This window comes from Antechinus flavipes, chromosome 3 (assembly GCF_016432865.1).
Source record: "Antechinus flavipes isolate AdamAnt ecotype Samford, QLD, Australia chromosome 3, AdamAnt_v2, whole genome shotgun sequence".
Classification (NCBI taxonomy): domain Eukaryota; kingdom Metazoa; phylum Chordata; class Mammalia; order Dasyuromorphia; family Dasyuridae; genus Antechinus; species Antechinus flavipes.
In genome coordinates this window covers 455988400-456003329 of record NC_067400.1, presented here as the reverse complement: position 1 = coordinate 456003329, position 14930 = coordinate 455988400, and positions in this window count along the sequence as shown.

Below are 14930 nucleotides of genomic sequence, written 5' to 3'. Positions count from 1 at the left end.
CACATCCATAGCAAAATACCATCCTCCATCATCATCATCATCATTCCATGATGCTGAAGATATTATTCAATAGATGAATATGACAAAACAACGGGTCTTTGTCTCTGGGAAGAGCTTGAAGTCATAAAAAGCAATAGCCAGTTTCCCACAAGAAGTCTACCTTACTTCATAGTTCATTATTGTTATTGTTTATTCTGAATATAGTTCATTGTATATTAAACTTGGAATCCCTTAATATAGGGATATAGATAAACTAATCTCTTAATTACCTGGAGTGAGGGTGGGATGACCCAGGTGAAGGATGGGAGTACACAAAATAAAGTGCCACTCTCTTTTTTCTGCCCCTCTACTCCACTGTGGCTCTCCTGCCATGGGAATGTTCTCAGCAGGCAGATCAGAGCTGTATCACTTAGCAAATATCAATCAAGTAGTCAACAGACATTTATGATTTACCTTCTATATGTGCCAGGTGCTAGATGAGAAAAACTGAAACAATTCTTACCTCCAAGGAGCTTATAAGCTAGTAGAGGAACAACACCTGCATATCTAAGTATGTGAAAAAATAATATCAAAGAAGAGAATTTTGGGAGTGTGACACTAGAATGTGGAGGTTTAAAATAGAATAAGGGAAAATACGAAGAGCTACCACCACTGAGGAGGCCCTGCCTTTTTGCTGGCCCCATTTTGTAGAGCTGCTTGACACCCTGTGGTCCTTGGATGAGATGGGAGTCAATGAATCCTTTCCTTTTGATGAGATGGAGGACCACTAGACTTTCCCATTCTGCCTCCATTTAAGGGATTCTTAATCTGGGATCCATGAATTTGTTTTTAAAGATTTTTTAAAACACTATTGTAATATAATTGCTTTTTTTTTGGTAATCATATGTATATTTTATGTACTTTAAAAACACTATTCTGGGAAGGGGTACATAGGCATCCCCAGACTATCAAAGAACTCTGTAATACACAAAAAGTTTAAAACCTCTGATCTATGCTCTCAATCCTATCTTCCCAAAGTCTGATGTTGTGTAACCTAAGGACCCCTGGGTCTAGCATCTACCTCAGCAATGCTTCCTTAGAATTTCTGGGCCTTTCTATCTGTCTTGTAGCTGATTTTAAAAAATATGTTGTTTTCCCCAGTTAAAGAAGCTCTTTGATTTCTTTTGCTTTTTTTATGCTTAGCACAGTGCCTGTCACATTATAGATGCTTAATAAATATTGATTAATTGATATCTAGTCTCCCTCAAATAAAGTGGGAGCTACTCAAGGACAGGGACCATCTCATTTTTTTTTAAATTTTCATCCCTACTGTGTAATACTTGTTTATTCATTCAGTAAGCCTTCATGTAGTAGAGGGTTAGGGTGACATTTGAGCTGAATTTTGAGAAAAGCTAGGGTTTCTAAAAGGACAAGGAAGAGAAGTGAAAGAATTGCTGTGTGCTCTGAGTATGATGAGAAATGTGATTTTTATGGAGGTGCTCTTTCAGCTACTGAAAGAGAGTGGTGGAGTTGCCTTAGCTCATGATTCAGGCTACTCTGGGCCATCTTGCTGATTCCTTAGTTTACCTATTTTGGGAGCTTTAGGGAGCTGTACTTTCTTTATGTTATTCCTGGTAGTACAATTGATCAGGATTATGGATGTTGGTTTTTTTTTTCCTCCCACTTAGGTAGCACTATCTGTGGGGCATTGAATAGTCACCTAACTTCCTTTGGGCCTCAGTTTCCTTATCTATACAATTGGGGGGTAAGTGGGCTAATAGGTCTTAGTGGTTCCTTCCAGCTTTAGCTCTCCAGTCCTATAAAGTTAACTCAGAGAAGTTAACTCTGAGACTAACAGAGTGAGTCGCAACAGGTACCAAGATACCTGATGTGTTGATTTCCTTTTAGTATTTATAATACAGAAAATTCTTCCAGGTAACATTATTATCCAGGGCTGGATGGTAAGAATATGTTTTATGGGTTATTTTACATATGTGCATTATTTTTTTTCCCTCAGTAAGCCTCAAGGTCAGCTTGAACTCAGTCACATAGATAGCATGCCTGAAGTCTTGTGATTTGGCTGTGTTCTGAGGCATGCACAGTCATTAGGTCTCCATGTAACTGAACTGTTCTGAAGTAGTTTGAGGCAGAAGTTTGTTCTTAGCTGCAGAGTTCAGCTTTAAAATTCAGAGCAAAAGGCTTGGGAAATATAAATTTAAAATATAAAATTGGATACTTTTTGAAAGTGGCTTTCTCTTCAGGGTGCAGTTTAAAGGAATAGTATTCTCTAATAACTAAAACTGTATGAAAAAATTAGAACAGAAACACTTGGCTGATTAGAAATTCTAAAAAGGTGGTTCAGAATTCTGGGAATAGTTATGTGCTTTGTATCATCAGAACACATAGAGGCACTTGTGAATGTGTTGAGTCAACAGCAGTATGCTCACAATATTTGTTTCATTTTCTTCTTCCAAGAAAGGAAGAAATTATATTCTTTGGACAGTTTGATCCCCGTAGATTATTCTGAAACAGACAGATAATATGATACTTACATTGGTTTTTCTTAAAATAGGTATTTTCATATGAATGGATAAATTCCAGGTGGATGGCATGTATGTTTCCTTTTCCCATCCAATGTGTTTGCTTTCCAAAAGAATATACATTTACAGATCAGTTTTTCATTGTTTTTCCTTTTAGAGAAAGAAAATGAGACAAAAGCAGGGCTTAAATCAAACAGGGAGAAAAAAGCAGTTTCTAGATTTTCTTACCTTGCCAATTACTGCCTATTTCACAGAGAGGGTAGTGATGGGAGAAATGATTCATAAGCTTTAAGCACTATATTGTTATCTGACAATTGGGCCACTGCTGTATAAGGAAACATTCCAGGAGGAGAAAATACACAGAAAGGACTGGATTTCATGTCTAAATGCTGCCTTCAACTGAAGGCCTTTCATAAGTCCCCAACCTGTTTCAGCCTTCTCTAATGTTACCTCCTATCTTTGTGTAGCTTGTATGTAGCTACTTATTTATAGGTTGCCCCCTTAATGAATGTAAATTCTTTTCATGTAGGTTTTGTTTCATTTCTTTTATAGATTTTCTGTCATCTAGGAATATCTATTGAGAGTGATTTTTATCCTTAAGCTTAGTATATGTCTCGCTCATGTTGTCCATTTCATGACCCCATTTGGGGTTTTCTTAGCAAAGGTACTGAATAGGTTTTCCATTTCCTTCTCCATTTCATTTTACAGATGAGGAATTGAGACAAATAGTGTTTGAGGACATAGCTAGTAAGTGTCTGAGGCCACGTTTGAACTTAGAAAGATGAGTCTCTGTCATTCCATGCCTGGCATTTTATTCACTACACATGTAAATTGGCTGATTATAGTTGAAGACGATGGTTGAAGGGATTCTCAGTGGTCTATGTCAGAGGGTTCAAACTGACCTCAAGTAGCCAGGGGGAACCAGATTGAAATGTAATTGGAAAATGTTTAATAAAATAAATAAACATGGAATACAAAGTAGATAGTGTTAATTTGTGGTCTTATAAATCATTGTACAGCCTTCAGGGGATCCATTTCTCTTTAAATTTTAACACTGCTGGAAGACCTGAATTTCTGCAGGCTACCATATTTGGGATGAGAAGGGCTTATCTATTAAAAAGGTTAAGTTGTAAGAAGACCACCAATTTCATAAAGTTAAATTTTTAACTATCACCACTGTATTTTCTGCACTGCCACTCAAAACTTCGGTGCTTTGGGTTAAAATTAAATTATTCTTAGACTAGTTTTATTTATTTTTAAGTAGATATTATTTGTTGCCTTGAGTTCAGGAATTAGAGGTGAGATCTTTTAAATTTGGGGAATTTTCTCCTCAGAAATGCTTAAGAAATTGGATGAGAAAGTAAAGAAAATGGGGAAGGGGAAGGGAAAGGGATGAGAGAGAGAAATATAACTGATCCTGTAACTTCTGGATGAACTCCGAACTGAATTCAGAACATCTGTTTCCTTTAAGTTCAAATTCTGCAAGGTAATTTGCAGTTTAAATCCACTGCATAGAGGGCTGGATTCTGGGGTGGAGAAACAGAATTACTATTCAAGCTCTATCATTTACTTTTCTTTAGCCTTGGGCAAGGCATTTAAAAATCTCACTAGCCTCAGTTTCTTTATCTATAAAATTAGGGATTCATATTAGATAACCTCTGTGTGCCCTTCTAACTTAAAATCTATTATTCTATGACATGATTGATTATGCTTATGTCTTAGTTTTATTTTTAAGGCAATTAAAAACAAAAACCAATTAGTTAAATGGAGTACTTTTTAGACAATTAAAAAAAATTAACAAGCTATTAAAGCTTGAAATGAGGATGAAATTTACTAATTTGCTGATAGTGTTGGATGTTACCATCTCTAAAGTCTATTATAGTTGCTATTAAAATTTAGATAGCTCCATAACTTTTAAATTATTTTATTTAAAAATATACTTCAAAATCTCCTTTCTGGGAGCACATCCAGATTTTTCACTTTTGTTTTTGGTTACTTATAGAACCCTAACTCCTAATTTACTTTTAAAAGTCATAATATATTATGTAATCAATATCTTATTGCCTGCTTAAAGAATGGGAAGGACCAGAAAGAGTGAGAGAATTTAGAACTTAAAATTTTTAAAATGAACATTAAAATTTTTCAAAATTGTAACTGGGAAATATTTAAACAAAATAAACAATATATTTAACAAAATAAAAACCCTATGTACATTTGTACTATGAGACTGTTTTAATTTCTTTGAAGCAGATTGGCTTTCATATTCTTTGCAAAAGTTGTCAGTTCATCTTATTTCAGGTTTTTAAATTTATCAAATTAATTTCCCAATTTACTGTTTAATTGATTTCCATTTTAATGCAGGTATTACTTTGGAATAATAATTCAAATCTTTACAAAATGTAGTGTATCATTTATTAATCTTCCTAAGACTTCGAGACAATGTGTGGGAGACTTTGTAGTTTTAATTAAGGTCAAATAATAGTCTTTGGTCAGTGAAAAGAGTTTGTGATAGGTTGTTGTTGCTGTTGTTTGTAATTCTTTCTCCAAGATGACCATGACATCAGGGAAAGTGATGCCATGACTTGCAAATCACTTGGATTTAAGTGAGGGAGAGCTGGCAAGGTCATCTAGTTCATTTTCCCGTTTGGAGCTATCAGAGTCCAGCAGAGATGGCTTTGGATACAGTTGGCTTTTTAAAACTTAAGTCTTTAACTTAATGAAACTTAATCAAATCTAGGAGATTCATTCATTCATCAGGGTTTCTGGTCAAAACAGAAATGATAGCTATTTACACTCTCTCTCAGTCAAACAAGACATAAACAATGAGCAACTGGAGCTTGGTATGGGGCTCGTTGGTCAATCAATGAGAGTCAGAGTGATTTGGTTTTAAGGCATGGTCTTTAAGAAAGAAATCTAGCTAATAAATTCTATGATATCTTGGCAAAGTTCAGCAATCAAAAAAATTCCAGCGCATCCATAGTTAAGGGTATGATACCCTATGTAGACAAAGGAAAGGTGAAGGGCAACAACTTTCATTTATAATAGGTAAGACATTATCTTCAGATCATTGTTTTTATGTAAGGAGATGATGCATGTATTTTTGTCCATATAGGCTATATGTGTCTACATAGATCTCTCTTTATGTGGCTTTGATAGATATCCTTAAGAGTCTTCTCTATCTTTAATGTTTACCCTTCTTCAAGAGAGACTTTGATTTCTACTAGGAGTGGAAGAGAAGCTTGGGGTTAGAGACTGGCAAGAGAAAAGGTATTGAGCCAGAATTCTTATTCTCTCTGTCTCTCTGTCTTTGTCTCTATCTGTCTGTCTGTCTGTCTCTTTCTCTATCATTGTCTCTCTTCCCATTGTCCTTAAATTTTTTTATGTAGGAGAAATATTTTTTGGGTTCAGTTTGGGTTCCTGATTATTGTTCCTTAATGGAGAAGTATTATAAGCTATATATCTAAAGTTTGATTCTCTTCACACCAAATGCCAATTCCACAATGAATACATTTAGCAAATAGAAGAGGAACTTACATCTTCAAATTCATGGCAAACAGAAATCTGAGATGGTATATAGATGAGTTCATACAGTTATCTCTTCCATATCCTGGAGATTAGGGGTGCTGTGTTTCTGGAATCTTGAAAATCCACATAAAATTTTTTTGCCCTTCCTTCATACCGGAGAAGTCTGAATTTTTTCTTTTTCTTTTATGGTGTGTTTACAGTATCTTATTACAAAGTGTGTTAAATATTTGGTAACTCTGTGTTATCTACTGGCCTTTGTCTGCAGGGTCTGCAAAATTCCCCCAAATTCCCATTTTATTTCTTATGCTGACCTCTGATATATCAAAACCATGATGGGGAAAATCATAGTGTGAAAGGGATAACTGTACATATACTCAGACAAAGCTTTTCCTTTGAGAATGAAATTATCTCAGCTAGACCAGAGTGTGTACTAGATCTTATTCAAGAGGTAATTCCCTGGTATCTCTAGCGTAGCTAGCTAAGAAAGGAAGCATGATTGAGATGTTGGCTCTTTTATGTTTTCTTCTTGGTCTTACTTTCCTTTTAAGAAACAGAAGAGAGTATGGAACCATTTGTTTTCTCTCTCTTTCTTAAAGCCAAGATCACTTGGCTAAAGTCCAAGATCACTCACCTCTAAGCTTTCACCAACTCTATCCCTCATTCAGGGATGCAATATTAAGTAATAAAATTCTACCAATATTAAAATTATTAAAATTATTGTAATCTTATGCAAATGATCTCTGAGTCAAGGTTACATTTAATATCTACTATAGTATGTTTGGTACTATATAAAGAATATATAAATATATATTATATATAATATATATAACTATAAAGAACAAGTAAATCCAAGTCATCTAGAAGTTGTTTTAAGTTGCTCTCATTTTTCAGGACACATAAATATGTGAGAGGACTTCTTAAATTTTTTCCACATGTGACTGCTTTTTGTCTGAGAAATTTTTATATGCCCCCAGGTATATACAATAGGTATATAAATCAAACATTTACTGATTACAAATCATAAAGAAATTTATTTTAAAATAATTCTTTTGTAAACATATAATTTTACCAGTTATTAAAAATGAATTCTAATGAGATGGAGTGCTTATTTATTTTTACCTAAACAATTAAATCTTGGTGGGATATTTATACTTTTTGCTGTTGCAAACTTTTTACAACCTGCTCATTTAATTTTGTGACCCATTATAGGATCATGACCCTTAGTTTAAGAAACTTTAATGTAGGAGACAGAGAGCTGGCTTTCAAATCAGTGAAACCTAGATTTATCTCTTGTCTCTAATGACACATGTCAACTGTGTGACCATGGATTCTCTCAGATCATTAGCTATTGACAAATTGATTTTTTGTTGTTACAGAGTTAGATTTGCAATACTTTTTGGTATTAGTTATTGTTTTCTTTGATTTATCTACCTTTCCCAGCTTTAGTTTCTGAATTAGTGCTTTGTACACAGGGACAGGCTTAGCGCCCCCCCCCCCCCTTCATTGTATTTTCGAGTGAAGTCTTCAGCATTTTTTTTTTTTTTCTTTTTCACTATGGATCACCTTGTTTTTGGTGCTGATCCCTGATACGGTTCATCCTTCTTATCTTTAACAATGTATGTCTCTTTAGAGCCCTCTCTGACATTTCAAGACAGAGTATTAGGGATCTCAGAATCCCTGAGCCTGGCTCTTTTGGTATGATTGTTGAGGCACTCAAGGCACTCAATATCAGGGATTAAACTGGTACTAGGGGTGTTATCTGGGGCTTTCAAGGTCCCAACCCTGAATAATCTAGGACTTTCTCAGGGAAGCCTCTATTTTTACTGCCTCCAGACATAGAGGCTTGCTAGATTCCTCTGCCTCTCTTCAATGGTTCTTGGAGGCTCTTGTGCTAATGCTGGCTTTACTAGAAGGAAAAAAAGATGGCCCTCTTTTTGTGTAATTCTGGGGTATAAGATGTTACTTAACTCTGGTATTTTCATTGAGTTGTTTAATCATTATTTATTCTGGTGCAGATTTCAGGGTTTTGCTGGAGTAGATGCTGGTGGGAACCAGGTGTTCCTGTCTGTTGAGATTAATATTTTCACTGGAAGTCTCATAAAATTCATTCTTAATTAATATTGTCTTCTCTCTGAGCTCTTGTTTTATCAAGTCCACTTTGAACATATGGGGTCTCCTAAGACCCTTTTGACTCTATTAGTGCTTAGTTTTAGAGATTGTTACTTATAAATACTTATCTCTCCAAAGGTACTAGGATTTTACTTATCCCTTAGTACTTCTAGTACTCTTACACCTAACAGGGAAATGTTTTTTCCAATAGTCCAGAGATATCCTTTCAAAGAGAATACAGACCCAGCAAAAAGGAAGGAAGGAAGAGAAAAAGAAAGGAAAGAAGGAAGAAAGGAAGGAAGAAAACAAAAAAAATGAAGGAACTTGGTTCTTCATGGGAAGCTGTGGGGAAATTGGGAAAAGCTTTATCCTTGTGCATATGTAGGTCTCATATGTTAAACCAGCAAACATAGCAGAAAATGCACAAAAGACTGCTTGGATGAAGGCCACACAGGAATATGCTGTTGGGAAGAAGCAGGGTCTGAAAGCAAACTCAACATAAAACCTGTAACAAGAAAGCAGGTAGGCAGATAGTCTGGAGAATAAAGAGAAAGTCTTAGCTCAGAGTAAGCAATGTCAGCGACTGTGGTGAACACACTATTGGAATCAAATAACAAACTTGGACAGCATCTTAACAGCACGTTCATGAGAATGGCAACATTGAACCATTAGGGATTCCTGGTGTGTTTTATTTTAACAACTGTTCTCCCTTCACCTTATTTCCTTCTCTTTCCCTATAATTCTTCTCTGGTCAGATTTTCTCTCCCCACCTACAATCCCCATGTATCTCCACACATCCACTAGCTCCATTTTTCTCATACCATTTTCTCCCAGAATGCTTCCTCTTTCTTTTTTGATTTCTCTAAGTCAGTTCAATATAACCAATATTAATAAAACATTTCCTAAATTCAAGGTATTGTGTAATAGACAACTGTGCTCTACTAGTAAAGTATGAACTCAGTGAGGATGGGGACTATCTTTTTTGTTTGTTTGTTTCTATATCGAACACTTAGCAAAAATGTTGCTGGCCCAAAGGACTGTGGAATTCCCTTTCATGCTAATTTGCTTGATTTCCTTAAAGCTAATGCTTTCCTTCTGTTGATTCTTTCACCTGTTGATCTTGTATATATCTTGTTCACAGTTATTTGCAAATAGTTTGCCCCATTGGATAATGAGCTCCTACAGGTCAGGGATTATCTTTTGTCATTTTTTAATATAATGTCTAAAACATGGTAAGTTCTTAATAAATTCTTGTTGACTGATAACTGTTGTCTCAGGAGTCTCAGCTCAAGACTCATGTAGACCTGGTTTAATTTTGGCTTCACCTGACCTTTAAAAAGAAATTAGGCTGATATCTTTGATTCTGATAACCCCAACCTAGAGCCCTGGGGAAAATAAACTAAAGCTCAGGGTAAATTTATGCCTAGGGAGTTCTCCCAAGTGCATCAGAAAAGTACTTAAAGTAAAATGTAGATTAGTTATAGGACAGCTTTTATTTCCTCATAGGAAGCCAATCACCTTCCCCTCTGCACTTCCAAATAACTCTCTAAAGTTCTATATCTTTTTTAAAAAGCTTTTTATTTTCAAAACATATATATATGGAGAGAGAGAGAGAGAGAGAGAGAGAGAGAGAGAGAGAGAGAAAGAGAGAGAGAGAGAGAGATATGGAGCGAGCTTTCAAAATTTATCCTTGTTCCAAATTTTTTTCTCCTTCCTTTCCCCTCACCCTTTTCCCTAGACAACAAATAATCCAATATATGTTAAACATGTGCAATTCTTTTATATATATTTCCAGTCATCATGCTGCAGAAGAAAAAGCAGATCAAAAAGGGGGAAAAATGAGAAAGAAAGCAAAATGCAAGCAAACAACAATAAAAAGTGAAAATACTATGTTGTAATCCATACTCAGTTCCCACATCCTCTCTCTGGGTGCAAATGATTCTCTCCATTACAAGACCACTGGAACTGGCCTGTTGACAAGAGCTATGTCCATCAGAATTGATTATTGCATAATCTTTAAAGTTCTATATCTTTTGTCATACCAATGTATGGTTTGGGCTTTTATCTCTAAAATGAATGAGTTGGACTCAGCTGCTCCAAGGCTCCTTCAAGCTCAAAATTTATGATTTTATGATTCTATGATTACAGAATTGTTGCCTATCCTTTGGAGAATGATTAAACAAATTTATAGTACAAAAATATAGTAGAATATTTTTGCATGATAAAAGACAGATAAGGATTTAGAGGCAAATGGGAAGACTTAACATAACAAGATGCAAAGTGAAGAAGAACCAGGAACATAATATACACAACTTGTTCAGTCTTTCAGTCACGTCTGACTCTTAGTGACCCCACAGGCCATACTGTTGATGAGGTTTTCTTGGCATAGATACTGAAGTGGGTTTGCCATTTTCTTCTCCACTTGATTAAATCAAACAGAGGTTAAATAGCTTGTTTAGAGTAATACAGCTATATAAGTGTCTGAGGCCAGATTTGAAATCAGGTTTTCCTGACTCCAGGCCCAGAGCTCTATCCATTTGAGTCCTGTAGCTGCCTCCACACACAGTGACTACAACAATATAAATGGAAAATTCAGCAAAACAAAAATTTATGCTAATGATCATGACCAAAATTAGACCTAGAGAAAGAGAAAATGCAACTTTCTTCCTTTATTGCAGAGGTGGATATCAGGAAGTAGGTCTATGAGTGAGGAATATTTTATATATTGTCCATGGTTAGTATATTGATTGGTTTTGTTAAATGTTTTCTTTTCTTAAAAACAAACATTTTTGCTGTAAGGGACACTTTATGGGAGAGAAAGATATTCATAAGTGAATGTGATATAAAAGGAAAATGCATTAATAAAAATTAAAATAAAAAAAAAATTAGGTTGTTTCTTTGGCTGAATGAACTGAATTTTGACTCTATAATTAGGGTCAGATAGAAAACGATAAGCCAGGGTAGTCTAAAACTGCTATGTTGTCCAGACGGGGTTGGGTCTCTTCATTTTCTCCTTACGGCCCCACTTCCAATTCTGATCTCAGTCTCCGGTCCAATCTGATTCAGTTCTGAGGGTAGCTGATCACTTAGAAGAGGGGCCATACTCCTTTTCTCATATTTCTTGGCTCATTAAACTTCTCACCCTGGTGCCTTCAGGAAAAATTGCTTATGGTTTAGGTTTTTGCTTATTTTTAGAGTCATTCCAAGAGTATAATAGAAAGATACTTGATGTATAATACCAACCAATTATGAGGCATGGATTTATTTTCTATCCCTCTATGAAATAGTAAGCATAAAACACTCATAACAGCAAACTGACAGGAAAACTTTAAATGGGATGTCAGTAATTTACAACAACTATTACATTCTCTTCATCAGAACATAAGGCTGTTTACAGGATAGCTAGATAGATATTGAAACAGTTCACCTTGATTTTGTAAGGTTGTCTTAAAGTTCATTTCTTTTAGCAAATCAGATCAGAGATTAAGATCTTTCTCATATCAGTGGTTGCCTTCTTTGATGCAGAGACTATTCCTGTTTCCAATGAGCTCTAAAAAAGGGACCCAGCACCTCTGGAATTCTTCAACCCCCAAGATTGCCTTTAATCCCAATCCATTTCAGGCACAGTATTTACTTATCTGTAGAAAACCATGGCAGCAAGAGATATCTTAGAACATCAGGTAGATGAGTTTATCAGTAATTTTCAAACAATCAATAAACAAAACCCTTGGTTAATCAATAACCCTAACCACTGTTTCCTCTTTTTATCATCCCCTTATTGAACTAATCCAGTTGTACACCTCTTCTCTGGAACACTTAGTCCTCTTATATCTCCCTTATCAACTCACTATCCCAACCTCTATATTAGCTCTTCAAAACCCTTTCATTGGTCCTCAAACTTCCCTTGGCTACCTCTTCCAAATAGCATCTCAACTGAGAACTTTGCCTCATATTTCACAGGAGAAGTTGAGATCAGTCATCATAAATGCCCTCTTTTCTTATCACTCAGATTCCACTTAATGGCCAATAACTATTAGTTTTTTTCTGAAATACTTTCTAGAACTAATTTAGAGTTGATGAAGAGATGTTGAGTGATGATTGGGAAGACCTGCTGTTGTGATCTTATCTCCTTTGTTGGGAAGATAGACAAATGAGAAAATTTTTTTAAAAAGTCTTCCTCTCATTCTCCACACTTCATTGCTCTTTTCAAAGCCTCCATTACTTTGACCAGTGAAGTTACCTGTAATCTCTCAATCGCCAAACCTAACGATTTTTTCTCACATCCTTCCTGACTTTTTTTTGCATCCTTTGACAATGTCAGTCACACTCTTATCCTTGGTACTCTCTTCTCTCCTGGTTCTTCTACCTGTCTGATCAATCTTTCTCATTGTCTTTTACTGGATCTCCAACCAGATTACACCTGCTAATTTTAGGTATCCGCCAAGCTCTTTCCTGGCCTTTCTTCTCCTTTCCCTCTATACCATTTTGTTGGTGATCTCATCTGCTCTTTTGAATTCAGTCATTTTTGTGCTGATGATTTTCAGATCTATTTATTGAGACTTAATCTCTCTCCTGACCTGAAAACTAGCATTTCTAGGGCTCTCTTAGTTATCTTAACCTCAGCATGTCCAGAACACAACTCATTCTTCCCCTCCCAAACCCTTCTCTTTTCTTAATTTCCCTGTTATTGTAGATGGTACCACCACCCTTAGTTGTCATCTTTGAATGCTCATTTTCACTTTGCATATCTAATAAGTTTCCAAGTCCTGTCATTTCTGCCATCATAAGTTCTTCTTTCTTCTGCTTTTGCTACTATACTTGTTCAGATCCTATTACTTCATATTTGGAACATGTCACTAACCTGCTAATTGATCCCTTTAACTCAAGTCTTTCTCTTTGTCAATCAATCCTTTTTTCCTATCTTCTAAAGCATAGGTCTGATCATGTCACCACTGCCCTACCTCCATTTTAGTAAATTATGACTTCCTTTTACCTCCAGGATCAAGCAGAACATCTTCTATTTGTCTTTTAAAAACTTTCTTGACAAATGTTGGAAGGGATTGGGAAAACTGGGATATTACTACATTGTTGGTGGAATTGTGAACAAATCCAACCAACAAATCCAACAAATCTGCTTAAAAAATTATCAAACTGTGCATGCCCTTTGATCCAGCAGTGTTACTACTGGGCTTATCTCCCAGAGAGATCTTAAAGAAGGGAAAGGGACCCACATGTGCAGAAATGTTTGTGGCAGCCCTTTTTGTAGTGGCTAAGAACTGGAAACCAAATGGATGTCCATCAATTGGAGAATGGCTGAATAAATTGTGGTATATGAATGTTATGGAATATTATTGTTCTGTAAGAAATGATCAACAGGATGATTTCTGAGAGGCCTGGAGAGATTTACATGAATTGATGCTAAGTGAAATGAGCAGAACCAGGAGATCATTATATGTGGCAACAACAAGAGTATATGATGATCAATTCTGATGGATATGACTCTCTTCAACAATGAGATGATTCAAACCAGTTCCAGTTGTTCAGTAATGCAAAGAGTTCACTACACCCAGAGAGAGAACTATGGGAAATGAGTGTGGACCACTACATAGCATTTTCACTCTTTCTGTTATTGTTTGCTTGCATTTTTGTTTTCCTTCTCAGGTTTTTTTCTCTTTCTAGATCCAATTTTTCTTGTGCAGAAAGATAACTGTATAAATATGTATACATATATTGGATTTAACATATACTTTAACATATTTAACATGTATTGGATTACCTGCCATCTAGGGGGAGGAGGTGGGGGGAAGAAGGGGAAAAGTTGGAACAGAAGGTTTTGCAAGGCTCAATGTTGAAAAATTACCCATGCATATGTTTTGTAAATAAAAACTATAATAATAATAATAAAATCTTTTTGAGTTGGGCCCTCTTAGCTTTCCAGATGCTTATGCTTTACACTTCCTACATACTCTTATAATACAGTAACACTGGCTCAAAACATCCCATCTTTTGACCCTGTGCAATTTCACTGGCTATTCATTTTTGGAATTCTTTGCTTTTGCATCTTTATCTTCTGTCTTCCTTCTACTTTTCAGTGATAAGCCTTTTCTAGTTCCCTTTGATGTTAGAGCCTTCCCTTTGAAATTATTTCCAATTCTAATAATTTTTTATTTATCTTTTTATATATCGTTATATAGTTATTTGCTTGGTATTTTTCCTGTTAGTGAGACTTCTTGTATACCTAGAGATTAGTACCAATGCCTGGTGTGTAGTGTTTATTAAATGCTTATTGACTTGATTTGAATTAAAATCAAAAACAAGGAAGAAATGAAATTGAGTGGGAGATTTGTTTATTTGAATTATGTTTAGCAATGTCTTGAATCAAACGGTGTTAATTCTTTACATAAATTGGACTTTTGATTGGATGATGGATATTCCTTTTTTCCTAGAAGTTCATACTGGGTTTTGGAAATAGCCTTCATTTTGTGACTACATCTTTGGTCTTGCCAAGCCCAAGAAGAGTACTGATTCTCTGCTAGTTGGCTAGTCAATCGCTCCTCTGACTAAAGCAGACACTCACTAGGGAAGTTTTCCCCAGTATTCCACTCAGATTTTTACAATATTGTCTAGAATTCCCAATGGCAATGGATTTTGATCAGCTTCTTTTAAGATAGTGATATTAAAAACATAAATCTTCTGGAGAGCTTCCTTAATATTAACATGTTAGGTAGTAGAAAGACAGGAGAGGGACTTGTAAATATAAAATGTAATTGTGTAGTG